Genomic DNA, 27476 nt, shown 5'->3' with positions numbered 1-27476 from the left:
TGCCCACAGAGACAAAGGTCAGGTTGCCCTTTGCGGTAGTCTTCTTTGTGATGCAAATTTTTAATTTTCACGTGAGGCCAACCACACATACAGTCTGACAAAAAGAGCTACCGAGGCCGACCCAGCCCACCACAACTTGGACTTTCTGTTACAGAGTGTGACTTCAGAAGCAATGCTATGGGACCTCAGATCTCCCAGTGTCAACACCCAGAGTTACTCACTGGTTGGTTTCTCTGGGGTTGAACTAAACCCAAATCCCATCTGAACGCCTTCCCACATTCACTGTAATCATCGAGTGCTTTTAGTCTCACTTTGATATTTATGCACAGAGATTCTTTTCTCTATTTCACATCTTACAATTCTCTCCCCTCGCCAAATGGAGCAAGAGGTTTCCAGTCATTCGGTTACTTACCACGTAATGCAATTATTTGATCTTTTCATGTGACTTTTTTTTTTTTTTTTGAGTGGGAAAAAATCCTACTACTCATTTCTTTTCCTGAGTCTGACGTTTTTATCATTTTGAAAGCATTAATGGTTTCAGGTTTTCTCTTTCTAATGTATCAGGTTGCATATGTATTGATAAATACCCTGCAGGGGTGTGAACTTCTTGAAGGATAGTGTCTTTTTGTGTCCCGTATCCTAGATAGTCAGTAGGGGCCTGGCATATGGGAGGGTCCCCATCTCGGGCTATGGAATCCCCCCAAAATACAATGGGCTTCACCTAGCGCCCAGGGCCATGTACATAGTTTACTTCTTCCTTCTTCCTTCAACTTTTTGAGTCCACAAAAGGCCTTTTTGGGGGAACCATGGCTTGTCCACTTTTGTTTTCCTCCATAATCTTGTCCAGCTGGCTCCTGAATCATCTCCTAGTGGCTATTCAGAGCTCAGAATGAGGACTCCCTCTTAATGCTTGAAAAGGGGAGAAGCAAGAGACTGACATGGAAACCAGCTCAGGACTCAGAACCAAACAGATGTGACTTCAAAATCTCACTCTCCCTTGGGGTAGTGGGTGACATTGGGTTGGTTGTTGAGACCACTGCTTCTTAAAATATCTGTGCTGAAGAATTAGGTTAAAGTTTTAAAAAATTCATGATAGGTCAATATTTTTATATAATACAATACTTTCTGCAAAAGGTAAAAAGATCAGTGGTTGTTAAGGGGAAGGGAGGGGGGAGGCATTGAGTGGGTGAAGCACTGGGGTTTTTAGGGCAATAAAACTCTTGTGTATGATGTTGTAATGGTGAATACATGACAGTATGCATGTGTCAAACCCATAACACTTTTTTTTAAATTGAAATGTGGATGATTTACAGTGTTGTGTTAGTTTCGGGTGTACAGCAAAGTGATCCAGATATATAGGTATCTATATATATACATATATATGTATGTATATTCTTTTTCAGATTATTTTCCATTATTACATTATTACAAGATATTGAATATAGTTCCTTGTGCTATATAGTAGGTCCTTCTCATTTATTTTATATATAGTAATGTGTATATGTTAATCTCAAAATCCTAATTTATCCCTCCCCTCCGCTTCAAAACCCATAACACTTTTTAGCACAAAGAGGAAACCTTAATGTGTGCAAATGAAAAAAAAGTCATTCAGGAGGTCAGGAATCCCACAACAGAATGCAGAATGGAACAAAATAGTCTAACTGTGCTATACATGTACGAAACCATCTCACTAAGGAGGTGGAGGAAATGGTGCTGACATACTTAATTTTGCAAATGAGTGGTGTGTAGAAGACTAAAGGCAAAATAAACGTATATCAAGTTGTTTTTCAAGGGGGTACATATTAACAATTCTGATGTATACTGGAATTGAGACATTAAGTAATTGGTGATGGTGGCAACGAGGTACCTCCCTAGTGGAGTGGGAAGTTACAGGTAAGCAAGGGGAGAAGGCTAGATTTATCCGTGTGGAAACAGATTGGAGTTTCAGATATCAGCACAAACTCATGTTTAGCTTAACATAGATACAGATGGGTATATACAAAATATAAATATGTGTATGTATGTGGGTTAGTATATACATGTATTTCCTTGCTCTGTCAGCTGAGAGACACTGTGGTAGCAGTGGGCACAACTAGTGTCAAGATCTTAGTTTCTAATGCTATTCTCCAGTAAAAAGGAGACTGGGCTCCTTGGAGAAATGACTAATTCTAGGACTCAGGCAAGAAAGATAGAAGATGAACTGGAGCATCTTGTAGAAATGCAGAAAGTAAGGAAGTGCCCATCACTAGATGAATGGGTAAAGAAGATGTGATACACACACAGACACATACACAATGGAATATTACTTGTCCATAAAAAGGATAAAATCTTGTCATTTGCAGCAACATGGACAAACCTAGAAGGTATCATACTAAGTGAAATAAATCAGACAAAGACATATACTATATGATTTCACTTATATGTGGAATCTAAAAAACAAAATGAACAAGCATAACTAAACAGAAACAGAGTCATTTATACAGAGAACAAACAGGTGGTTGCCAGAGGGAAGGGGTGTGGGGGCATGAGAGAAATAGGTGAGGGAGATTAAGAGGCACAAATTTCCGATCAGAAAAGAAATGTCACAGGTATGAAATGTATGATGTGGGGAATACAGTCAATAATTACATAACATCTTTGTATGGTGACAGATGACAGCTAGACTTACTATGGTGATCATTTCGAAGTGTACAGAAACATTGAATCATTATGTTTTATGCCAGGGACCAACACAGTGTTGTAGGTCAATTATACGTCAAGAGCAAAACAAACAAACTCATGGAAAAAGAGATCAGATTTGTTGCTACTGGAGGCAGGAGGCAGAGGGAGGGGAATTAGATGAAGGTAGTCAAAAGGGACAAACTTCCAGTTATAAAATAAGTAAGTACAAGGAATGTAATATACAACATGACAAAGATAACTGACACTGCTATATACCATAAACAAAAGTTGTTAAGAGAGAAAACCCTAGAGTTCTTATTACAAGGAAAAAATATTTTTTTTCTTTTCCTTTTGTATCTATGTGAGATGGTGACTGTTCATTGAATTTATTGTGGCAATCATTTATGATGTAAGTCAAGTCATCATGCTGTCATTCTGTACACCTTAAACTTATACAGCACTGCATGTCAGTTACAACTCAATAAAGCTGGAAGAAAAAAACAGAAAAAAAGAGAATTACTAGAAAAAGGAAAACAAAAACCCAAAGACATATAAAGCATTAATCCCAACATTTTATATGATAATATGTTTATTTCATATTTATCAAATTGTAGGGTATAATTTGCAACATTTTTATGATTATAAATACACAATGATTGCCCAGAGTATTTTTCTGATTAAAAATAAATTATAGCATAATTATAACACTCCATCTAACTTTTAATGTATTCTAGTTTAATTACATAAAGCAGAGGTTGGCAAACTTTTTCTTTAAAGGGCCATGCAGTCTCTGTCACAACTACTCAACTCTGCCATCAGGGCATGAAAGCAGCCATAGACAGTATAAAAATGAGTGGGTGTGGCTGTGTTCCAATAAAACTTTATTTAAAAAACTAGGCTGCTGCTGGATTTGGTCTGTGGGCCGTAGTCTGCAAACCCTTCCCATTTCAGCCAAACATTTGTGGGATTTATCAAACTCCGTAAGAGTATTTTGGTTTTCAAATCACACTCTTGCAAAGCAAACAACTCTTTTTTTCTTCCTTGTGGAATTTTTCTTCAAAATTTTGTTTTCGATGAGTGTTTCTTGATGGGTCCCCTGAATATAGACTTCCCCAGCGCAGTATGAAGTGGAATTAACATCCCTAGAGACGCGTGTATTAACTACAGAGGGATATTATTTCATTTAGTACCAGAGTTTCAACATTGTCAAAAATCTTCATTTAATTTCCGTAATTTTTCTCTAATATTATTCCCTTACATTGATCTGTTTACCAATTCTTGGACCAAGACTATACTTTTTTTTAAGTTGCTATAGTTTTACATTTTGATGTCTGGCAATTTACTCAAAATTTATTTTTCCATATGAGCTCCAGAATCACATTTTCAAGTTCCAAATAATAACAGTAGCATTTTTATCCTAACTGCAGAGATGAATGTGGGAAGAATGAATATGTTTATACTATCAGTGCTTTCCATCTGGGAACACACCATGTCTGCCTGTTTATTCAGGACTTTTAAAACTCTTTCATTAACAGTTTAAATTTTTCTTCATAAGACTTTTTCACAATTCTTTTCAAGCTGTTTTATTATACAAGAGCAGACAACTTCTCTGTCAAAGTGCTGTAAAGGTTTCCAGTTACCTGCTCTCAATTCCTGTACTAACCTCACAGTGACCAGAACAGGTCTGCGGACCACACCGTGGGAAGCAGTGATTTAGACTTCCCTGAGCCTCAGTCTCCTCTTGGCTGGGACAGGAAGCAGTCCCCTTCCAGAGGATTATTGTGAGGGAGGGCTCAGCAGGGCTCAGCGGATCTCTGAGGGCACAGGGCATGGAGCACAGCGCGGGTACAGAGCAGGCCCCCCCAACTGAGGGAGGCCCCACCCCACGCGCCTCCCTGGGGCCCCTGTGGGAGGCACCTCTGCTCTGCCCCACAACCCCCAGGCCCCTAGAAGGTCCTCCTCACCTCCAATCTCCCCTTCCCAGCAATGGCCTGACTCTCCCCTTTTCCAGTGTAAGCCCTCAGCTTCCCTTTAGTGGGGGCGGCCCCTTCTCCTTTCCAGCCATTCACTGTGGGCGGATGGGAGCTGAAGGCCCCCGGCTGAGGCGAGCATCTTCCTTAGTCCTCCTGCCGCAGCAAAGCAGAGGAGTGACTCCTCAGTGACTCTGTTAGGGATAGAGACCCCCAAACTGGAAAGCACCCCAAATGTGTGGGTCCTTGTCCATCAATGGAGAAAGAATTCTCAGTAGAGGCAGAGGGACAAAGTGAAAAAAAAAAGAACTGCTTTTATTTCTCAGAGAGGAAAACACTGGAGCAGGGAGCGTCAGCCTGGTAGCTGGTGGAGACAGCCCCCTGCCCACATCAGGCTGCAGGAGAATGATCAGAAGACTCTGCCATCGTGATCTTCCCTCCAGGCCGGTGGGGCCAGTCGTCTTCCCCTATTGGCTCTTTCCTCCCATGGAGCTCAGCCCTAAACCTGAAACTTCAGGGGGAGAAAGAGAACAAGGAAAGAGATACTGGGGTATGTCCTTGGGACTAATGCAGCAATTGTAAATCATAAATCGTCCTACAGTACTATGTCATTGGAATTAAGGAGCCACCTGTGGGATAAGATAAGTGTCCTGCCTTTCATCAGCCTGGCACTTTCTTTCCCTCGTTAATCGGCCAGGGTCAGTAAGCCTGCCGAGTCATCTCTCTCACCTCCACCTGAGGACCCACGACCATCTGCAAGTCGATGGAGATTGGGGTGAGAGATGTAGCTCCTTCCTGGATGTGATGTGACTCCAAGGTATGAGAACTTCGGCACAGAAGCTCCTTGACCACCAGCCTGTTTCTGATGCCTACCCCAATCCTTCTCTTGTTCGGTGTCTTTCGCTGTGGCATTTCTGCCTCTTCTGCTCCATTATACAGGCTGTACCATCTCCGTGGCCTTCTTCCTCTGGTACATCCTCAGAGCCATCTTTCCCCCTTCCCTCCCTCATCCTGTCAAACCTTCTTTAATTATTAGTTGTCACTCTGGGCACCCAGGAAGAATCAACTCAATTTTTTTTACATGCAATGCCCCCCCATGTTTGATCCCTCCCAGTGAGACGCTGTTGTGAGTGCTGCTGCCAGCCTCAGTCCCACCCCAGCCTCAGTCCCTATCCAGCCTCAGTCCCACCCCAGCCTCAGTCCCACCCCAGCCTCAGTCCCACCCCGGCCTCAGTCCCATCCCAGCCTCAGTCCCTACCCCAGCCTCAGCTGCAACCCAACCGCCTCTCATGTCCCCTCCTCTTCTCTTGCTTGGAGGCTGCCTGGCCCCACCTGCATGCCTCTATAGGCTGGTGCTTAGGTGTGGCTGCAGCTATGTTAAAATGTGTATGTAGATGAGAAAATTGGGAGTGAAAAAAAGTGTTAAGGTGAAGAAGATGGGTTGTATGTGATTTCCCACCCTTTAAGTAAGACTTCCTGTAACATTTGTGTATTGCATTTGTCTGAAAAAATAAAAAGGAAGGGAGGGGAGGGTACAGCTTAAGTGGTAGAGCACATGCTTAGCATGCATGAGTTCCTGGGTTCAATCCCTGGTAACTCCTCTAAAAATAAATAAATAAAAAGACCTAATTACCTCCCCCAACAAAAAATAAAAATAAAAAGGGAAAAAGGAAGGAAGAAGGGCGAGGAGAGGAGGGGAGGGAAGGAGAGAGAGGAGGAGGAGGGAGGAGAGGCAGAGAAAGTGCACCTCCCACCTGCAGGCATTTTGGACACTGGCTTGGTGGTGAGCACAGTTGTGCCTCCTCCCGCCCCCTCCCTCCACTCCGGTCCTCAGCCGTCCCCTCCCCCTCTGTACTATGTCAGTCTGAGTGCCCAGTAGAATAGAGCACGAGTGATAACATGTCACTTCTGAGATTAGGTTATAAAAGCCACTACAGCTTCTGCCTGGTTGCTCTCTCTCTCAGATCACTCACTCTGGGGGAAGCCATCAGCCTTGTTGTTGAGCAGCTGTAGCCCACACGGCAAGGAGCCTCCAGCCAGCAGTCCCCTGAGTGAGCTTGGAAGCCTTTAACTGACTGTCACCCACGCTGACAACTCAGCTGCAACCTCCCAAGAGGCCCTGAGCCACAAAAACCTAGCTCAGTCTCTCCAGATTTCTGACCTGCAGAAACTGTGAAATAATGAATGTCTGTTGTTTTAACTTCCACTTCCACGAAGTTTTGGAGTAATTCGTTATGCAGTAGTGGGTAACTAATATACTCCTCTTTTTCTTTCTAAGGCATTTCCTCTAGTTAATCTTTTGCATGTCTAATTCTGTCATGGCATCAGCTTTTCAAAGACTGAAACAACACAGGCATAAACAGATGACAATTAAAAACAGCCAGCCCTTATTGAACAGGTAGCCGTGATGGACACTTCTAATCACATAGCATTTTAGTTAATCCTTGCAACAATCCTGTGAGATACTATCATTGTCCCCATTTTATAGATGAGGAAACTGAGACACAGCAATGTTAACTCTTAAATGTGGAGAGAAAACCTAGAATAACAGACGGAGCTGTGGTTACCGCAGGGGATTCTAGTTCTGGCTCAGCTGTGAGACTCTGGACAAGCTGTTTCACCTCTCTGGGCCTCAATTTCTTCATGTCTACCATGAGGGTACTGAAATAACTGGTCTTGGAGGTCCCTTTTAAGGATAACAATAAGGTATCCCTAGGATTCTGAGAGTTAGACTGATAAAACTAACATGTAACAGGTAAGATCATACACACACACATGTACACGTGTACGTATACAAGTATCTGTGACCCAAGGTCAACTGGAGTCATCCTTTCCTTGGAGTCTAGTAATGAGGTTGGATCAAGCCCCATCCCACCTCCCTCAAGTTCAATGCTCCTCCCAGACACTGAGAACGCTTTGGTGCTCAGGGGATGGAGGAGACGGTCTTGTGCCAGCCCCCCTACCCCTTGACACCCTGCTCCAATTTCCTGCCTGGCGGCTTCTTGGGCTCCACCCTGTACAAGGCAGTTCTGCTTTTCTGTCTGTCCCTGTGCCAAGCCAAATGTGAGACAGAGCCTTCCTCTCCTTGATCCTAGCCCCGTGTCCACCCCCATGAGGCACCTCCCTCCGGTAGAACACTGACTGTGGTCTCCAGGTCGCTGGCCACACTGCACAGCAAGCAGCTGCCTGTCACAAAGGGGCAGGCAGTCTTCTTGTCACTCGCCCCAGGCCTGCCCCCAGCCTCACTGCCCCTGCCACCCAGGCCTCCCCTTCTTGCTGCACAGAGTTGCCAGATAAAACACAGGATGTTCCATTAAATTTGAATTTCACATGCACAACAAATAATCTTTAGTATAAGTATGTCCCAAATACCATATGAGATATATTTGAAAATTATCTGTTATTCATGTGAAATTCAAATTTTACTGAATGCTCTATATTTTTATTTGTGAAATCTGGCTTCCTCTCCTTTTCCAAGGCTTCTCCTCACCCCTTCTTCTAAGATTACCCCTACAATCCAGATTCTGTTCACTGTGTAAGTCAGAGCAATTCTTGTCTCCCCAGGTGTCATCCCCAAACTCAGCCCAGGTTCATGCCTGCATTTCTGAATTCCTCATGGACATCTGCTTTTTTATTAGCTCAGTGCACCTGCAGTTTATGTTTTTTTTCTTGAATTCCTTCAACCTGGTTCTTCTAAACAGGACTTTCATCCTCTGTTGCTGGTATAGAAGTCATCTTAAACACAAAAAGGCCTCCCAAGCTATCATCAGGGTATAGAAGGGCTGTCAGAGCCCTGACAATGCAAATAACACAGATAAAGAAAGCAGAGGCTGATCAACAAGGAGAACAAGAAAGTGCGCCCAGGAGCTGAGCCAGGTGGGGCAGCCTGATGGAAAGGGAGAGGCCCTGGGGACAGGAGCCCAGCTCGGCACTTCCCCGAAACCGTACCTGACAGTAGCCCAGCATTAGCCATCTAGCGTGTTAGGTAGTGTGGGGAAAACAGTTTCATGGTCAAATAAGTTTGGAAAATCTCTTGTAAAATTGTTCATTTCAGAGCTTTGACTAGGCCAACATACATAGTGAATTTCCAGGGTAGGGGTGAAGTATGCAGCCTTTTTCAAACTTACTTGACTTTATGAGTCATTTGTATGGGAAAATTGTTCATGCAAGAGTGTTCTGCTTTGGGAAATGCAGCCTTACACTTCCCTCCTGCTTAATTTTGATTCCAGGCATACCAAGCTACTTAATTTACGTTTCCAGAGACCCAGAAGTTGTGAAGGAAATACCCTGTTATCAGACACAAGTGTTCTAATCCTTGCAAAGGGAAAGCCCCTGCTGAAGACAAACAGACCAGAAGAGGGGAGAATAAATTAAAAGGCCTCAAGCATTCAGCCAGTTTGGGAGTTCTATCTTAAATTTTCAGTTAACTTACTGGCACTCTGGTTTATATGTCAAGTGTCCTCTAGTGGATGTGGTTGGCAGGAGTCATTTCCCCAGAGGCTGAGGCTCGGACAAGACCTCACTCTTGGCTACTGGACCGAGAGGATGGGCTCCACCAAAGTGGCCGGTAGGCTCCTTGTCACCTCCCATGGAGCACCTCCCAACTCTAGAATGATGGGCTTTAGGAAATGTGGATATTTCATAAATGTTAAATTTGCTGAGGGCCAAAGGGATCATCACGGGTTGGCCACCTTAGCATGGGCAAAAGGCCAGCTAGTGGCCTGAGGTGCATGAAGGAGGAGAGAAGAGAGAAAAGGGAGAAGGATGACAAGAGGGGAGATTAGTCAGGGAGATGCCTGATTAGACACAGACTGGAGGTTTGGTAGGTGCCCAATCCTGCAGGGCGGTGGGGAGAGGAGAGTTGTGAGAAACAGGAGGGCAGAGGAAACAGGCTGCTGCAGGCTGGGTTTCAGAGCAGTTTGAGGCTAAACCCAGGAGGACAAGCCAGACGGAGACACCATCTTAGCCTGGGAAGCCCGAGAGATGGCTGTGGGTCTGCACAGCCATGGTGAAGCTCTGCAGTGCTGGACAGAGCATGAAGGTCATCCCTAGGGGAGGCACATGGTCTGAGCTCTCACCTGGGGAGACGGGGCAGGCAGGTGGTGAGGGGCTGCCTGGGGTGCTGGGTGATGGCAAGAAAGCTCTGGGAGCTGAGAACTCAGAGCCTCCCATCCCCTATCTTCCCTTTCATCAGTGACTGCCCTGGTCCTGCTCCTCTGACCCAACCTGGTTGTAAGAAAAGAGGGAGCTTCTTGTGGGCCTGTGGAGACCAGCAAGAGTCCTCCCTTGGGGACTCCCCTACGTCGTCCTCACCTCTGCCAGGATACCATGCAGCGGAATCCATTTCCTCTGCCTGGCCCAGGGACCTGAGTTCACAGCCGCTTCCTCCCTGCCTGTGACATTCCTACCTTGCACCCCATTCTCCACCCAGTTCTCATAACAGCCCAGATTGAAACTGAATTTGAAACATTCTTTTACTTCCTTGTTCCTCTTGGCACTGGGGTCACTGCTGCCCAGGCCAAGCACCCTCCAGGATCAAGGATCCACCCAAGCAGACTCAGAGTCCGACAGTGTCAGAGCTGGAAGAAACTGTAGCCATGGACTAGTCCAACCTCATTTCACAGATAGGAAACCAAGGTGCAGAGTGGGAGAAGCTGCCCAAGGTCACACAGTGGTGAGGCTGCCCAGGTTTTGGTATCTTCATGACCTCCTTGAACAAAAGCAGTACCCACACAGAAGACCCCTGTGGTCAAAATCTAGAGCTCATTTCACCCAGCCTCCTGCCTGTGAGGGATCAGTAACAACAGAGCTCGCTGCTATCTCATAACCTCTGGGACGGGCAAGGACCACCCTGGCTGCCCATTGACAAATCCAGTCCTGTTCCCTCACTGGGCCCTGGAGTCACATTTTTCTACTCACTGACTTAACATAGGCCATCAAGGAAATGACATAAATCTAAAGAAAAAGGTAAAATGAGGTAAGCTCAAAATTGTCAAAAAGATGAATTTATTCAGGAATAGCAGAGGAATTGTAATTCGGGACATGCATGGGCAGGAAGGTAAAGAGAGGAGAATTCAGTTAGAGTCTGCTAAAATGAAAAACAATAATAAATGGAGACCAGCTTTGAAAATTCCCTGAGCAGACAAAACCAGTACAGTCATATAAAAAAAAGCTCAATTCAGCTCATTTTGTGAGACCAACCTGACTTGGATCATTTCTTTATGCCTCTGGAAACCATAAGCAAAATTTCCCAAGATTGATATGAAGCAACTCTTCATCATTTAAGAAAATTCCAATATTATCAGTTTTCTGTAAATGAGGTATTTACAAAAAAATCTGTCTCTCAATGCTTAAATTTCGTTTTCCATTTTATATCCCCAGGTTCCATCTTAGATTAAAATTCTTTCACATTTTCCTCTTTTGACCAAGATCTTTCACAGAAAGCATTGCTGATCAATTATGTTATTCAGGTTTGTTTGTTAATTTTTGTCTAAGGTATAGTTCTCTAAAGGTAGATTGTATTGTATTTTCTGTGGAGCTGAAGAGGGTTGCCCTCAGGTGTCTTTTCCCATGAAGCTGAGGAAGACCATCCTCGGGTGGTTTGTCCCACAAAAAAAGGGAAATGGTATGGAATTTCACTGACCTCATTTAAATAACAAAAGGATTGAAAAATGAAGAATCTCAGTTGTGTCCCTCTAAGTTATATAGTTTAGTTTTCATGGTCAGTTGAATTCCAGAAAGCCTTCAAAGAGAAAAGAATTTTATTTTGTATGTGCATTTGAGAAGGAGACATTTGTTTACTAACAGACAGCAGAAATTTAAATTAAAAGATTAAACTAAGGACCAAATCTCAATGACAGCTGTTGATTGAAAAATACTTCTCAACCAGTTTTTCCTACTGCCTTCTGGCAGCCTGATATTGTCTTTCATTATTTTTAGTTATTGTGTTGTTTTCTCAACATAAAAATAGCATTCTTCTCCAAGGAGGGCACAGGTTCTCCTTTCTAAGTAGTGAGGAGATTTAGGGTCTGCAGTTTTGTAGGACTGCTTCTGCAAGGTTTGTCCATATTCAGAAGCTTAGACAGAAGCACTGAAAGTGGCAGATGTAATTATGGAAAGATTATGAATTGCTTTTTCAAGGTCTGCTACTCCAATCCAAACTAAAAAGGCTCTGGGGAAAGTAAGCACCAAACCTTTTCTATCTACTATAGGGTCACACGTAGGCATCCACCCAAAAGGATAACCTTCCTAGTTCCAACATGTCCTTTTAAGATGATAGGAGGAAGTCCCCCGATCAAGTAGAAGGAAGAGTTTTTCTAATTTTAACAATAGGGGTGAGGGCAATGATCCCATAATGTCTTTTCCAATTAAGGGGAAGTGTAGAACATACGTTTCTTCCACATAAAAATAAATACCTAGTGTCTTCTAAGAATAAGGCATAGTTGGGTCCCTTTACTCAGATTCTTTTCCCTGGAATGAAAGAGGGGGTTTTATAATCAGAAATATAGTCATCTTTATCAGTTTATTCATTCTTATGTAATTAATTCTTGTTTTGCTTGATCTTGGGTTAGCAGCTTTATGAATCAGTGTTTCATAAAAGTTTTAGAAATTCTTACCCAGCTCAGTGTTATGATTGTAAAGTCATCAGAAACCTGCATTTTAGAGTACTTGTCAGAGTCTTTCCCATGGATCTCTTTGAAGATGGTGAGTGACAAAAGACTTAAAAACAGCCATTGTTAAATATCTGGTGAGAGCTCACATACACACAAGATGATGCAATTAACAAGTAAATTTGGTTATTTTTATGATATGTAATATTTTAAGGTAATAGCTGGAATTATGACTGATAACACTATACCAGGACATATTGTAGAATGGGAAACGGTCTCTGTGTTTCCTTGGATCCCCATCATTGAGATGAGTTTGAGCCTTGACCCTTGGGAAGCTGTAATCATCTAAACCTTTTAAGTTTGTAGCAGTCCCTTTTCCATGGCCAGGTTGTTTACCATCATGACAGAGTATGGTAGGAAGAGTTTGCTTGGGAGATTCCACTAGTTGGCCTTAGTGATTTAGATTTTATTTGCCCTTCTTTTAGAATCATTTTCTAGGGCATAGGCTAATTGGTTAGCTAGATTGACAAGATCAGGGGTAGATATTGTTTCCCATTCTATGTGGGTTCTCTTGACTAACAGAAGTAGGTCTCTGTTTAAATAATTTATAAACATTAAATTAAAGGTCACCCTAGTGGATTCAATGTCTACAGGGAGTCCAGAATTTTCTTTAAAAATAGTTTGAAGCCTGCTGTAGTAATTATGAATAGATTTGGCAGGCTTTGGGGTGCATGCATGAATTTTGTTCTAGTCTACCACTTTAGGGAAAGTCCTTGGAATGGCAAGATGCAACCTTTTGGCTATGGTACCAGCTTGGTCATATAAAAGAGCTGGTGGTTGACTTACTTGGAATTCTAAAGATGGTTCAGGGCTTTCTCAACTAGCAGTTTTCATCCAAGGCTGGGCTTAACTTTCTCCAGTAAGCATGTGGACTAATGGATAAAGATCAGAGAAGTCAGGCTGATAAAGTTGAATTGCAATACTGAATTCTTCAGCAAATCTATGAGGATCCACAGTGACTTTGGGAAAATCTTTTACTGTAGCTCTAAATTCAGCTTTGGTCCATGGGACTTAAGAAATTAAGGTTTAGCAGGATCCTCAGAAGGCCTAACTTTACAAAAGAGAATTTTAGCAGGTACAGTTGGTTAGGTTACAGCACTAGAGAAGAAAGGAGCTCAGATAAAGGAAGGGGTTGGAAGAAGGCAAAGGTGGTAGAGAAGGTGGAGCAGTGAGATTATGGGAAACCTTGGCTGGTGCTGCCGAGGAAGAGGCCTCAAATGCTTTTTAAAAATCTCCTTTCAGTTGTTTATTTGCTTTTGTTAACTTAGAAATAGTATTTTGTAAAGAGGCAGTTTTAGAATTCTGAATCCTTTAGAAGCCTCTCATTACCAATTAAAATAGCTATTCCATTCTGATTATTTAGTTCTCTTGCCTCAGCCTTCTAATTTAGTCCATAGAAAAACAAGTTTGGGGAGATCTAAAGTTCCTCAAATGGCCCTTGAAGTTCTAAGTCATCTTTAGTAAGGTTGGTCCATTTAGTCAAAAATGCACATAAGGAAAAACCATAATTTTTTTTAATGTAAACCCAGCCGGGGTGTTTCAAGGAAGGCCACCCTTAGACCATTCAGATGACTGGGATCACATATCTCAGAGGGTTTCTTGAAAGCAAAAGAAAATTCCTTAATAGTCTGAAGGGGGTTGTTTCAGGGTGAGAGCTGTGTTTGGTTTCACAGAGTGCCTTTCATGGGATTCTCTTTATTTTTTTTTTCCTGACTGATGGCCTTTTGCCCTAGTTGTTCGACCCGTAACCAGGTGTCCCGTGTTGCACGGAAATTGCAGGCAACCTAATGTCAATCTGGCCTATCCATGACCAGTTTATGCTCTCATGGGAGTCTTGCTCTGAAAACAAAGTTTCTCATCAGGAGGTGGGAAGTACTCTTAGTAGTGTTTATTTGTTTGACCCATACCCACTGATTATTTACTTATTTATTTACTCATTCATTCATTCATTTTTGCTCTCAAGAATCCCAAAGGAATTATACCAAAATTCTAGCATGCTCCCAATAAGAAAACAAATGACTACTCACCAAAAAGGACAAATCCTTTAAACAGATTCCAAATAAAGTCATAAAGTCGGAGAGCTCAACCAAAGGGAGGGAGCTCAGAATCCAAGAGGAGACTCACCAAACTGCAAGTCATGAACAACTCATGGAAGTGATGAGCACAAGGGGTTCAGTGCAGGCACCTTGCTCAATTCCAAGAGTCATTGTCCTTTGAGGTCATTTCCTTTGAATCCAATTTCTGATGCCAAGGAATATTAACCTAAATAAAAAGATAAAATGAGGCAAGCTCAAAATTGTCAAAAAGATGAGTTTATTCCAGAATAGCAGAAGAACTGCAATTAAAAACATGCAAACTAGCAGCACTATTTACAATAGCCAAGACATGGAAACAACCTAAACGTCCATCGACAGATGACTGGATAAAGAAGTTGTGGTATATTTATACAATGGAATACTATTCAGCCATAAAATGACAACATAATGCCATTTGCAGCAACATGAATGTCCCTGGAGAATGTCATTCTAAGTGAAGTAAGCTAGAAAGAGGAAGAAAAATACCATATGATATCACTTATATATGGAATCTAAAAAAGAAGAAGAAGAAGAAGAGGACAAATGAACTTAAATATAAAACAGAAACAGACTGATAGACATAGAATACGAACTTGTGGTTGCCAGAGGGGAGGAAGGTGGGAAGGGACAGGCTGGGAGTTTGAGATTTGTAGATACTGACAGGTATATATAGAATAGATAAACAAATATATACTATATAACACAGGGAATTATATTCAAGATCTTGTAGTAGCTCATGGTGAAAAAGAATATGAAAACGAATATATGTATATTCATGTATGACTAAAATTGGGCTGTACACCAGAAATTGACACGACATTGTAAAATGACTATAACTCAATAAAAAAAAAACATGCAAACTGTAGCAAGCTACATTTAAGTCTGCTGAGGGGTTGGGGTAGCCTGTGTTTATGGGCAGGGAATGTATAGAGAGGATTCAGTTAGAGTCTCCTGAAATAAAAAACAGAGACCAGCTTTGAAAATTCCCCAAGCAGATGCAACCAGTCCAGTTATACAACAGAGCTCAAGTCAGTTCATTTTGTGAGACCATTTCTTCTTTATGCCTATGGAAACCATAAGCAGAATTTCTCAAGGTTGATATGAAGTCACCCCTGAGCAACTCCCTATCATTTAAGAAAATACCAATATTACCAGTTTCTGTTAATGAGGCATTTATGAAAAATCAGTCTGTCAGTTTTTAAGTTTTGTTTCCCTTAAGTTATATCCTCAGGTTCCATTGTAGATTGAAATACTTTCACAGCACCTTCGCTTAGGGGAGCCTCAGTGTAATCATTGGGGAAAGAAGGAGAATGATTCTGGTCGACCCTCCCCACAGCAGTACACTATGTGTAAGGTCAAAATGAGATTCAGATGCAAAAGCACTTGGGTTGGGACTATGTGAGGCCCCCGCAAGGTAATGGGGAAAGGAGACCAGCATCGTGACTCAGCTAAGGTCAGTGGCTCTGTGGCTGCCTTGCCTCACCCACCTCTGAGCCACGCAAATTCTGGCTGACACCATTCCCTCACCTGGAGGGTCCTTCCTGCAGCCCTCAGTGCACCCATATGACTCCATCTTCCTTTTAGGAAGAGATAGTGTCCCTCTGGTTTAGGAATCAAAACTGTGTTCAGATCTGTGCCAGCCAGCCTGCTGCATGGTTTTGGTCTCAACAGCTCCACTCCACTTAGAATAAGTCCTAGATCCTTCAAATGGCTGATAAGACCTACATCTGTACTCCTTGAAGTGAGAGTCCTTTTCTGGCCACCTTCCTCAGCCTCACTTGGGGAAATAAATAAAAATGCAGGTGTTCTGGCTGAGGCTCAGTGGAGGGTGGGCTCCAGAGCTGGCCTTGGAAACAGCTCCCCCAGGAGATCCTTATGCCCATAGAGTTTGATTACCTGAAGGACCTGACTCCTACCCAGCTCTCTAGACTTGTTTCACTCATCCTTCCCCCTCAGCCCCAATCCCTCTGGCCTTCTTTCAGATCCCTGATTAGGCCCAGTTTCTACCTACCTCAGGGCCACATGCCTCCTTCCTGGGCACAAAGCCTGGCACCCCAACTCTGCCCCCGACGTGGGACAGAGGAGGGTTGGCCTGCATTCCTCCCAGTGCCCTCACTCCCACCCCTGATGGGCTTGTCAGGAAGATTCCAGGGCAGAAAGGCCCTTCAAAGTCCTGCCTCTTGGGCCAGGCACAGCCATTTGTCATCTGCGATGGGTCCTCTCACCAGCCCTCAAACCCCACCTGCCTTTCCTACCTTGACCTCTCCACCAGGATACTCTGTCACTGTGGGAAGACACTGAGTAGCAAGAGTGAAAAGCTGTGGAGAGAGACAGACCTGCACTCTAATTCTGGCTCTGGTCCATGTTTGCTGCAAAATCCTGGACGAGTTACTAAACCTCTGAGCTACTCAGAGACATAGAGGTAGTTATCTGCATGCAAATAATTTACTTACATGTATGAGGTGCAACAGCCAATACGCTGTTGTTAATGAACAAAAGCAAAACAGGATTTTTAAAAGAGGGGAGAGAAGAAAATTTGCCTGGGAGCAGTGATTTTGTTTTTATTTTTATATATTCTTTGTCAATTGATAAGTAGGTGGCTGGGTGAGGGGCCCATTTAGGCAATCAGTCCTGACCAGGCTGGCTGGCCCTTGGAAGGCAGCAATTTTCATTGTTTACAGATTCTCTGGGAAGCTTGAGAGTTTAGCGTGTGGTACAGAGGAGGACAGACTCTGTGAGGTTCCCCGTGCCCCTCCCTTAGACTGGGTCCTCATCACTTTCTCATGGGAATCTCTGCTAGTAACTACCTCCCGGGGTTAGAATTGAGAAGGTTTTATGGGTCAGTTCCTGTAAACGTTAGAGCAGCGCACGAGAGTCTGCTATAATGCTTGTCTCAGAAATGCTAATTTGTTCCAGTGCGATTGATATATGAGGGAACAGTCTGAACCTACTGCAAATTTTACATTTGCTTATGAATGATGAGAAACGCTAAGTGAAAGCAGAAAACTGCACGCAGCTGAACCGAGCCACTGAGGAATACGAAAAACGCATACATGGCCACTCCGCAGACATCTCCAGCTTCCTCAGTTCACCACATGTGCTATGAGCCACATCCTTCCACATCTGGCATCAGATAATTGATACCCTCCACCCTCCACTATAACACACAGCTGCCACGTCCAGGAGCCAACATCTTTTCCAACACCCGCATTCAGAAGCCAACCTCAAGTCTCTCTCAAGGCCAAGTGCCATACTTATTGTAGTAGTCAGGTATTTCTTAACCATTCAATGTGCAAAACCTTCCTACCATTTTTACTAGGTATATTTTTTATATGTCACTGACAAAGTCTGAGTATTGTGTCCCAACCCCATTTTCCCCATAAGCCCTGTGACTTTTCAGTCCATGATTCTGCAGAGCACTGTGAATTTTAGGAAAGCGTATGTAGTGTTATAGCCAGCACCAGCCATGTAATTTGTGGGGCCTAATGTGAAATGAAAACGTGAGGCCCCTTGTGAAAAAAAATGAAAAAACTAAGAATTTCGAGATGATGGCAGCAGAGCTTTAAACCAAGCCCGGTGCCCTCCTAAGCCTGAGGCCCTGTCTGACCGCACAGGGACATACCCGTGAAGCCAGCTCTGGTTACAGTGGAACTGACTGTGCCAGCAGGTGGTAAGTACTTGATAAATGTTAGTTGTCATTTCTATTGTGGTTTCTTTAATATTTAAGCTATTTTTTTACATTGTAAAGCAGAAATTCTGTAAAGACCCAGGTATTTATTCATCCATTTGACAAATATATATTGAGAATCATTAGGGGTCAGGCACTGTGCTGGGCACAGAGACCTGGGGGAAGGGAGTACAGGGCACTTGAGTGAGTCTCCCCAGTAAACCCAAGGGAGGAGAAAGAGCCAACAAGCTGAGCCAGTCAGACTTGGGGATCCCTCAGTCTTGGATGTTGGGAGATAAATCCCCATTGGTCTCTCACATTTCTGCAAGTCCCAGAAGCAGAGGTACTGGGGGGAGGGTATAGATCAAGTGGTGGAGTGCATTCTCAGCATGCACGAGGTCCTGGGTTCAATCCCCAGTACCTCCTCCAAATATAAATAAATTATTAAACCCAATTACCTCCACCCTCATAAAAACAAAAGAAGCAGAAGTACTGACAGCCTTTTGTTCTACACTATCTTTTCAAGGGTGTTTATAAAGTGTGAACAGCCTTGGAAGACAGAGATAGTGTCTCCCTCAGGGACAAAAGGCAAATGTGTTTGCAGCCCAATATAATAACGATGATGTCTACCTCTGGGGAAAGTTTGGGAAGGTTTTCTTGCAGTCCCTTAAAAAGATTGGGGTTTCCCTAAAGTAAGGGTTCCTCGGCTTTGATGCAAATCCATTGTGTCCCAGAATCCACTTGGGCCTGCCTCTGCATCGCCCTATGGGACTTCGGAGACAAGGGAAGCCAATGTGAACATGAAGGTCAGGTTCCCCACTGCACCTGGAGTCACAAAGTCCTTTGTCTCTGATGCATGAGTTTCCTGTCTTCTGCCTAAATCCATGAAAGTATGGCAGACCCTTCACAGTTTTGGACATCAGGTAGGTCTATCTTTTCAGCTCAGTAAATGGAATGTAAAGTCATGGTGCACAGGCCAGTCCAGGAGGGACCAGGAGGAGAGGCAAGGCTGGGGCTCTGGGCACCTAGGAAACCCCCTAGCAGGAGGGCAGGTGAGGAAGCTATGGTTGGTTTGCCTGGGGGGATAGAAAGAGCCTCAGCAAAGACCTGATGAATAAGCTTCAGTCAAACCCTGAGGCACTGTGAGGACCAGTCAGGCAGAGTGGGAAACACAAGAGATTGCAGCAGGGTGAAGGAAGCCCTGGAGGCAACATGAAGGAGGGCCTCCTCCCCAGCAAGTAGATGTAGGCCACAGTCAGAGCATCGCAAGCCAGGGCAGGAGATGGCAGCAAAGCCGGGGAGGAAGGGTCTGAGGTCTCAAAACACCAGAGGGAAGCTGGGAGTCCCTGGCCAAGGCTATTCCTGCAAAAAGCCCCTCCTCCCTGAGATGAAGACTTTCACATCCTCATCCCCACCCACCTTCTCTCTCTCACTCCCCTCTGCCTCCATCCCAGGCAGAAAACAGAAATACCCACCCAAGGAAACCCCCAAACATAAGTGCCCTCTGCACAAAGCCCCCCTCCCAACCCTCACCTCCCAGCACAGTGAGACAGGAGATGCTGCTCCTTGCAACGCAGGCCCCTGGGATGCTCCTCAGCCTCTTCTCTGCAATTTTCCTCCTTTCTGAGGCTTCCTCCACTCAGGGAAGTCATTCTGGATTCCAGCCAGGTACCCAAAGGATTTCACCTGCATTCTAGAGAATTTGGGTGAGTCAGCTATGAGTACATCTCACATTTCTTAGTGCCTCGCAGGTTGGCAGCATCAAACTACTAACACCTTGTAGGAGCTCTGGTTTCACCACCTCATTTATTCTTGTTACATCCCTCCACCCCCACACCTAGGCTGCATCTACAAGGGCTGGACTCCTGATCTGCCTCAGTCAGAACGAGTTCCTATGTCCCAGGGACTCCACCCACAGTGGCCCTTTCCCATGGTTCAGAAGTTCAAGATCTGGCCTGGATGCCTGAATCAAACCTCGACATTTGCTCAGCACTTCCCTCCTGGCCTCCCCACTTTCTCTTTGCCTTCCTCACCCTCTGCACTCATCTGATGAAAGGCTGTTCTTTGGGCCCTGAGAAGTGTGCAAGAAGTCATTGTTTTGCTTTGTTTAATGCACTGGTCATTTATACAGAAGCGCAGACTCACAGACATGGAGAAAAACACGAGTAAATTTTACCTTTGCTTCTCGTTCTTGCTGAGGGCTGGTGGGGAGGGAAGGCAAGGCTCTAACCAGAGAATAAGGGTTTTGTTTCATGCTCGTTGGTTTGTTCTTTCTTTCTTTCTTTCTTTTTTTTTTAAATTATGGTATCAAATAGTGACAACAGTCATAAAACGTGTCCTAAACACCGTAAAGCAATTGGAATGAAACAACTCCCTTGTTTTCCTGGTGGAAAACTCTATGGTCAAAAATTTCGTCTAAACTCAGGCACGTACATCTCCTGTCTATTTGATATCTTCACCAGAGTATCTCATCGATACCTCCCACTTCAATATGTCCCCAAATGAGAACGACCGTGTGTCTGATTTGCCAGCTACAGGCTCAGTTCATGTCGTTGTCCCAACTGCACCAGTGGTGCCTCCTTTCATTTTTAAATTTGTGCTGGTCTGGACAGTGGTAAATGGTCACCCTACCCAAAAGGAACTCATGTCCTCTCCTCCTGAAACCCCGCTTCATGTCTCCAACTTACTGCTCCACTGGTGTTCCCCTTCTTAGTTACTGGCACCATCATCCTTCCCATGGCTCAAAGTGGAGCAGAAGAATGACCTCTCCCATCAAGCCTGTGGGTTCTATCCCCGAAACCTCCCTCCAACCAAGCACTTCTCCACCTCCCTGACACTGTACTTCTCCATACACCATCATGTCTTGCCTGGGCTAGTCCATGAAGCCTCTTCTCTCATCTCTTTGCCTCTTGTGTTGCTCCTTTGCCACTTGATTCTACCCTCTTTGAACCAAAAGTCTGATCATGTCACTCCTGCTTAAATCCCTGCAGTGGCCTCTCATTGCCCTTGGAGGAGGACAAGTGCCAAAAGGAGTGGCCACAGGGCCGGCCGGGATGAGCCCCATGAACCGTGAGTTTCATGTTCTTAATCCTTTAGGCAAAGTACAATGATCTTTACTCTGCTGGCATAGGTGGGGGATGGGGTGGGTCCTCTGAAAGCTGGTTCCTTGCAGGTATGTGCCTGCTCTTGGCAGAGGGGCAAACTAACCAAGGGCAGTGGCCAAAGTGTCTCAAAGGGACCAGGGGTTTGGGGTTCGGCCGCCCAGACATGTTAAGGGCAATCAGACATTCAGGGGCTCCCCAGGCAATAACAGTTGTGAAAATTTTTAAAGCATTTTCAGAAAGCCAATCTCACACTTGAACTAGGCTAATACAATAAGAATAAAGAATATATACTATTATATTGCATATCACAATAATTTAACAACCATACAATATATGTTAATCACTGTAAGATACTGGAGCCTGTATCTGAACTCCTGACGCACATCTGTGCATCCTGGGCCTGCAGGCTTTCACTACTCCGTGAAACAGTCTAGTGTCAGAACAAAAAAAAAGCCCTCAAAAATATCCTTCCAGGACCCGCCTCTTCCCTGCCCTTGTGTGTTATATTTTTTTAGTAGATGGATTCAGTACGATTGCTTCTGATTCTCAAAACCTCACTCTCACAAACAGGCCCTCTCCCTCCCTCCCAGCCTCTGAATCATATTTCTTGACGAATTTATCGACTCCCATAATCACTACATAAAATGAGCTTATCTGCCTATAATTAACATCCATTCACTTGATCTAGTCCAGCTGACCATCTCCTAGTTTACCAGGACACTGGTGGGGACAGTAACCTCACAAGCCCTATGGTCAGGCCTGCCCACCCCTCCTCCCCATCTCTCTTCCAGAGTTATTCATCTAGCAAGAATCATACTATATTCCTCTCACTTCCATGAGCTGGCCTTTCTACCCAGAACAATCCTAGACTCTCACTTAAAACAACTTTTTGGCTCTCTTTCTACGTCCACCTTCCCTGTGGGAGATTCTCACATTTGCTGAGAACCTTCTATGCTCTAAGCTCATAGGAATTATTATTACTATTCCCATTGTTCAGAGGGGGAGACTGAGGTTCAGCTCGGAAGCAGCTTGCCCTTGGTGGTTCCAAAGCCCTTTCCCTTTCCCCCGGAGCACTCAGACTTTCTTCAGGGGCTCAGAGATGGGCCCCACTCACACCCTACTTTCCCGAACAAGCCGGTGACCTCCTCCCTCAGGCTTATCTCGTGGACCTGAGGTCAGGTCCTGGGCAGTTTATTCTGGACTTGGTGTCTCATGACGAAAGCAATCTCTAGACTGCCAGAAGCTGAAACTCATTTCCTTGAAAACTTTATCTTGCAGTCCCTGTAGCAATGTAGGGAGCAGGCTTGTTCATCCTAAACCTCTGGCTTCTTCCTCCCACCTGGGTCCCAGCTCCCCAGGGCACCAGGGGGCGTGGGTAGGAACCGAGGGCTGGGAAAGTGAACATTCTAAATGCACCTGAAGAAGTAATTTCAAGGGGGCGGACAAGATAAGAAGTCGCTTTTTCCCATCAACGGAGAGTCTGGGATTGTGTAAGTGAAAGAGAAAATGTCTGGGTTGAGTTCCTTCCCCACCCTTGAGAGCGGTGTGTGTGGGGAGGGTCACTCTAGGGGCTGGGGAGTTGGCTGACAAGCCCAGTTGTGGAATGCCTGAGGACAGGGTAGGGGTAGTTCATTTTTAAGTGTACTGTCCTATCCCTCACCCCTTGCCCACCCTTCTTTTCCACGTTCAGAAGGAAACCAGAAAGTGTGATACCTTCACTCAGCTGTAGCAAGTCCACATTCAAGACAGCAAGGCTGATATCACGGTTGGGGAGGCAGGTGTGGTTGGCTCCAGCGGGGCCCTTCTCCCCTGCTCTCACCACTTCTCTTCAGCCCTCCTGGGCAGTGGAGGGTGGTCTCAGCAGGGCAGGAGGCAGCCAGGCTGGAGCTCCTGGGTCTGCTGACTGTCTCACTCCCCACCCCCCACCCCAGGGAAGTTTGATCAGGGAATTAATCCAGCCCATTTCCCTTGGTCACTCAACCTGGCTTGTGACTCAGTGGTGACGAGGGCAGGCAGTTGGGAATTTCCAGAGCCAGCACAGGGGGAAGTGGGCTCAACTACCAGTCTTCCCTGCAGAGACCAAGTCATCTATTGTAATGATCCATACTTACCTTCTCTTTTTTTCTTCTTCTTCTTCTTCTTCTTTTTTTTTTTTTTTTTTTTTTTTTGGTGGGGACAGGTAATCAGGTTCCTTTGTTTATTTATTTATTTTGAATGGCGGTAATGGGGATTGAACCCAGGACCTCTTGCATGCTAGGCATGCACTCTACCACTGACCTATACCCTCCCCAATACTTAACTTCTCAAACTTCTTCAAAGAGGTTGTACTGGGTTGAATAAATGTCCATTCCCAAAATCATGTCACTAAAAACCTCAGAATGTGACTTTATTTGGAAATAGAGTCTTTGCAGATGCGATCAATTAAGTTAAACTGAGGTCCTACTGGATTAGCGTGCCCAGTCCTCCAATGACTTTTGTCCTTATAAGAAGAGAAAATAGACGCAGACACACCGGGGAGAAGATGGCCATGTGATGATGGAGGCAGAGATTGAAGGGATGCAGCTGTGAGCCAAGGATGCCAAGAGTGCCAGCAACCACCAGATGTTAGAGAAAGCAAAGGATTCTTCCCTAGAGACTTCGGCAGGAACACGCTTCTGCCAACAACTTGATTTAGGATTTCTGGCCTCCAGAGCTGGGCTAGAATACATTTCTGTTGTATTAAGCCACCAAGTTTGTGGTACTTTGTTACAGCAGCCCTCTGAGACTCATACAAGGAAGTGATCCTCTCGGATTGCCCTCAATGAGCTTGCTCCATTGCCCAACGTATACCCAGACCTCAGGGCCACAAATCTAGAGGGCTTGTCATTAAATGTCCCTCCCCCCATGTCTAGCTCCCTCGAGCTTGTGACCCTGTGAGAGCAGGGGCTGTGTCTTGCTCATCTCAGCATCCCCTGTGCCAGGCAGTGTCCGGCACCCAGTTCACAGAGTAACAGGGCTATTGGAGTGCCAGGCTGACCTTGCGTTCTGCTGCCTCCACTGTACCCCGGGGACTGGGGCTTGCTGGGACTCCCTGGCTCTGCTCTCCTTCCTTCTCCCTGGCCCACCCCTCCAGCTTCAGCAGGTTCCTCTCCCTGGGGACCAGGGGAGGAGAGGACCTCAGTCCCCATCTAGCTTTTGCTCCAGGACTGTTTCCATTTTTAGTTCTGTTCTGACTCACTGGCTAAATTCTCCCACCCCACCCCCTTTCTCTTTCAAATTCCTTCTGGATTCCTTTCTCTAGACTATCACCTGGGCTATGTATCAAGCTCAGGTATTCAAAGGAGAGGCCTGGCAGTGGTCATCACAGATCAAGGCAGGGACCCCACCACCTAGGAAGGCATTCCTGAGGGACTCTACCTGTTTCCCAATCTACCTGCAGAATCCTTAATCCACCCATCATTTTCAGCTCACCCAAGTAATGGTCTCATTTTACTGTTGGTTTTGCCTCTACCATTAGACTGTCAGCATTAGAAATGTAATGAACCCCAGGTATCCAAGAATACACCTACATCCTGTCGACTTAACTAATTCACATTCATTGACTTCCTGCTGTAGGAGAAGGAAGGTCAGAGCAGTGAAGCAAAACTTAAGGAAATGAGCTTAGATATGAAATCATCTCTGCGTTACTTGTCCTAGGAACAAGGAAATAGCCCAAGTGTCAATGGAATTAAATAAATTGAGATGGCAGTCCACTCAATGGAATATTATGCATACTTAAAAAAACATGTACATGAAGTGTTTTGTAACAACAGGAGGAATTGCTTATGTTTAAAGTTACATGGTAGCACAGGGAATTATATTCAATACCTTGTAATGGCCTATAATGAAAAAGAAAATCAAAAGGAATATATATATATATATGTGTCTGTGTGTCTGTGTGTATGTGTGTGTGTATATATATAAACTTTATATATATATGTGTGTGTGTGTTTCTGTGTGTATGTGTGTGTGTATATATATGTATATGTGTGTGTGTGTGTGTATATATATATATATATATATATATAAACTGAATCACAGAAATTAACCCAACATTATAAACCGATTATACTTAAAAAAAAATAGTGGTAAAGTCGGAATCCAAATTCATCTATGATATTGATAGATTAAAACTATGCATATGAGTTATTCCTGGAGAAGAGGCTAAAAATCTATCTGTATTGAGAGGTTTTTCAAGCTTATTGATGGTGTGTTTCTTCTCTCTACTCAAGTCTTTTCCGTATCTGCTATAATGAGCATGTGTTACTTCCACAATGGGAAGAAAACAGTGATGGTAAACTTAATTTTAAGACTCTTTAGGGCCTGGCCTGGGCTGGGCTTTCTGTCCGCACCCATGTGGGAGGCCTGTTGGGACTGTGTCTGAGACGGCAGGCCGTCATCATTCGGTCCCCATCATGACAGGGCTTACTGAGTGTGGCCTGTGGACAAGGACTGGGCTAGAGGCAGCCGTTGTGACTGGGGTGCTCTGAGCAGACAGAGCTCAGAGCAGAGCAGCCCTAGAGACATGGGGACAAGGCCTGCGTCTGTGGGACCTGGGATACGCCCTTCTCTCTGGACCTCTTCTGTGGTAGAATGAGGAGGGTGGACTTCATGAGTGCCGAGGTCTCTTCCATTTCTAGAATAGAGGCTGAGATTTTTTTTTCCCCCAGGATTTGAAAAGGGAAGCCTACCCACAGGTCACAAATAGCAAATCTGGGCCTGGATGCTGGGTTTCTGAGTAAGTGCTGCTGCTAACTTCCAGGCCTGTGTTTTCTTCTCCTTAAAGTTGAGTGAAGAATGGATATATTTTGCCTGGGCCTCACGTCAGTACTGCACCCTCACCCCTGCCTGTGCATCAGCACGGCCCCTCCTCCTTGGGGACCCCAGGCTTGGAAGACGTTGCTTGGGTAGGCACTGGCCCCCCTCTGCCTCAGAGGAAAAATGAGAAGGGAACTGAACTCACTGGTGTGAAAATGCAGGACATTTTTAGAGAAAGGGGCTGAGAAACCCAGCCCTGGGAGAATCACAGGGGCCTTTGTGTGGCCCAAACTCCAGGGCCCCTGCTTCCACCACAGCCTGGAGCCAAGACCTCAGGAACAGAGCTTCCTCTTTGTCACTTCGGCTCCCTCCTCCGCGGTGGCCTGACACCAATGCACAGCACACTCCCGTTGCAGGTCCAGTCATGGGGGAGGCCCCCCAACCCGGGCGTCTATCGCATTGGCCTGTATCTTTTGCAGCATGAGAATCTTGTTTTGGCTAGCAAATCATGCACTCCTCCTGGACAGGGACTGTGCATAGCAGGAGCCCACACACCCCCTGGCTGGACAGTGGGGTGTGGAGCAGTGGACAGGGAACTTGGAATTGTGCAGATCTGGGTTTGAAACCAGGCTAGGACGGTCAGTCTCTGTATCTGTAAAATGGTCATCCTCTTTCACATGAGTGTCTCAGGTTGGGTCCTTCTGGAAGCAAACGCTGAGATGGAGTGAAATGAAAAGATTTATTGGGGAACAACACCCATGAAAGGAAAAAAGAGGAGGCAGGATTGGGCAGGGAAGCCAGCACATCTGGCAAAGCCACGGAGTCCTTGCCGGTTCTGTGGGGTGCTCTGGGGCACAGAGTCCTGTGGGACTGGAACTAGCCAAGTCCTTGCACCCCTGCCATGCTCCATCATTGGCCCAAGGGTCACCACGAGAAGAACGTGGGCTTGGCTTGAAAGTTCAGGTGCACTTGAAGGAGTTGACTGGCGGCTGCCAACTAACCACTCTCCTCATAGCTGGACAGGGAGTCCATTCTTAAAGGCACATCTCCATGTCTGCCTTGGGGAAATAATAGTTCAGCATATAAGCGCCCACCAGTATGTGACAAGCACTCAGTGTGTGTTAATTACCTTCTTTGGCTGTGAAGCCAGGCAGACCTAGCCTCAGATTCCAGCTTTGTGGCTTCCCCTGTGGCCTGGGTGAGTGTGACTTAGGGCAGTTAGCATTCCCCAGTTCCATTTGAGCACCCAACCTGGACTGTGACTCAGCAATGATGAGAGTGCATGTTCGTCTCTCTGAACCCAGTTTTCTCAGATGTGAGACGGGGATAGTGACATATATCTTGCAGGGTTACTGGGACATAGACAGGGCCTGGCACTCTAGTTACAGGTCTTTTAATTCAAGATTTAATAAATGAGGATTAATAAATGTCCAGCTTCCTGCCCCATCTCAGTCTTGGTGTCTTAGGTCTGACCAGGAGTAACTTTATTAGCAGCATAAGGATCTACCAGGACATAAATTATACAGAGGTAAGAGATTTTAACACCTACCCCT

The 27476-nt window shown here is 45.0% G+C and overlaps 1 long non-coding RNA gene across 4 annotated transcripts; it reads right to left on the bottom strand.

Moving 5' to 3' along the window:
- Positions 1-3174: 3174 nt before the first annotated feature.
- Positions 3175-23053, bottom strand: LOC116664095. Of its 4 annotated transcripts, XR_004320431.1 has the most exons (6): positions 22861-23053; positions 19577-19736; positions 14426-14563; positions 12047-12101; positions 11275-11373; positions 3175-5142 (listed from the first exon to the last, which is right to left on the bottom strand). It is a non-coding gene; the product is annotated as an uncharacterized LOC116664095 (long non-coding RNA). The 4 variants fall into 4 exon arrangements; XR_004320432.1 differs by lacking the exon at positions 12047-12101 and having other exon boundaries at positions 14329-14563; XR_004320433.1 differs by lacking the exon at positions 12047-12101.
- Positions 23054-27476: the final 4423 nt, after the last annotated feature.

This window comes from Camelus ferus, chromosome 1 (assembly GCF_009834535.1).
Source record: "Camelus ferus isolate YT-003-E chromosome 1, BCGSAC_Cfer_1.0, whole genome shotgun sequence".
Lineage (NCBI taxonomy): Eukaryota > Metazoa > Chordata > Mammalia > Artiodactyla > Camelidae > Camelus > Camelus ferus.
The sequence above is the reverse complement of the archived record's forward strand: the minus strand, read 5'-3'. Positions and strand labels throughout refer to the sequence as shown.